Source organism: Talpa occidentalis, unplaced genomic scaffold (assembly GCF_014898055.3).
Source record: "Talpa occidentalis isolate TD23 unplaced genomic scaffold, MPIMG_talOcc4v2.1 talOcc4.7, whole genome shotgun sequence".
Taxonomy (NCBI): domain Eukaryota; kingdom Metazoa; phylum Chordata; class Mammalia; order Eulipotyphla; family Talpidae; genus Talpa; species Talpa occidentalis.
The window spans coordinates 73,733,765-73,735,872 of NW_023605083.1; positions in this window are offsets into that span (position 1 = coordinate 73,733,765).

Genomic DNA, 2,108 nt, shown 5'->3' on the forward strand with positions numbered 1-2,108 from the left:
AAAAAAAAAAAAAAATCAATTGTATTTTTTTAATCAACTATATTATTTCTTTATTGCATTATTTCTAATTGTAAATATCTCACACTTTTTCTTTGTTGTTGTTTTATGTCATCGTTTGAATTCCATAAGCATTGTCAGAATTTACACTTTGTTAAAATGTATGTAAATTAACAATAACATTATCTTTTGTTTAGCATTTGCATGGTATGTCTTTCATACATTTCTTTATATTTTAATTATCTTTTTATTTATGCTTAAATAATATGCATTAGGCAGTATATGTGTATAGGTTTTGCTTTATAATCCAGTACTAGTATCTGTTTTCTTTTGAGCATTCACTTATTGCATTTAACATAAATTAATATGGTTTCATTTAAATCTATTATCTTAGTATTGTGTTCTCTTTGTCTTACTTGATTCATGCATTATGGGTTATGTGCTTGTTGTCTCTTGCTTTTTCCATAACATTTTCTTCTCAATTTTAAAAGTAAATATAATATAGGAAGTTAACCAGTTATCTGTGTTATATATTACAAATGTCCTTCAGATTGTTCATATGCATTATGACTTGTGTTACATTTTTTATTCATAAGTTTCTTGGTTATTATAATCTATTTTATCAGTCTCTTCAATTTATTTTCTTTTTCCAGTCTCTTCAATTTCTATATGAGCATCTTGTCTTAGAAACATTACCATGGACAATAAACTTTTTTCCTATTACTACATACAAAATCTTATCTTCTTGTGTCATATGTTGATGCACACTAATTTATTTTCTCAATCCATTATTAATGGGCTTTTGCTAGTCTTCATTTACTGTGATACAATAAACAACTTTGAGTACAAAATTTTACATATGTGCATATATATTGGTACCAACCAACTTTTAAATATGAAATGGACAATTCAAATGGTAAGAGAAAATGTACCATTTTTAAGAGATGTATGAAAGTGTTCTTTATCCCATAGTTTTGTCAACAGAAAGGGATACTTTAATGAATACTTAGAATCCTGTCCTATTTCCTATGTACAACTCACTTTGTAACAGGGTGTTCCCCTGGTAAAAAGATGTTCCAGGTTCCCTGCCCCACTCAGGAAAGGTGGAGTTGAGCAGGGAAGATGAAAAGTTGGAGAGAAGACTGAAGGAGAAGGAAGAAAGATGGGGAGAAAAAGGAGGCCTGGAGGAGGCACATGGAGCAGAGAAACACGTGAAGTAACTGTGCTTGCCTCTGTCTTAGACCGATTAAAAGAGATATGGTTGAGAGACCTGTGAGGAATTTAAACAATGGCAGTTTTTATCTTGATTTTGATTTTGCTGCTTCTGTCTCAGACGTGCTGGGCCCCATCTGCCCTTTCCTAGTGGGTCCCCACTAGGAGGTACCTTAGATTTGTGACAGGCTTTCAGACCTCAGTGGACATACTTTGCACTAAACCTGTTTGGCTGGGCATGTACCCAAGAGGGGATGGCTAACTTTGGCTGCTTGATTTGGAAAGTTTATTCTTCCCTTTTCCTGTACTGCACACTAATTGTATTAAAGTTCCTTTCCATTAAAGGTCTTACATACTAGAGTATACTTTATCTTGAGGAGGAGGATAGCAGAACTCATTTAGAACAGGCAGGTTTGGGGGTTTGGGGGTGCACCTTACCCTGCTTTGGATCAACTTTATTGTTTGGGAATATATTTCAATGCATGTTTTAAGTTGGACTTTGCTTGGTTTAGAGTTTTGTTTCAAAATTCCATATTATATCCTTCAACAATAGACTCAAGACATAAAATAACATTGGAATTGCACTGTATCACTGAGTAATTTCAATATAATATAGTGTGTTCAACATCTCTACAGCTTGTCAAAACAAGGAGAGAGACCTGCTATCATTACATTAGGAGAAAAAATTGGTGACCTCAAGTCTCTTCAGAAATTTCTCTTAAAAATTTCTTCAATATATATATTACAGACAAAATCCTTTAAGACTCTTAAGACTTTAAATTTTCAGTTGTGCCATCTGAATGCCAAATTTATAGTCTAACTTATACATTTATTGGCATTGCCAAGTAGTTTTTACTGTCAATGAATTTTCTCAGTAATTGCAAACCCTATTTTGTTTT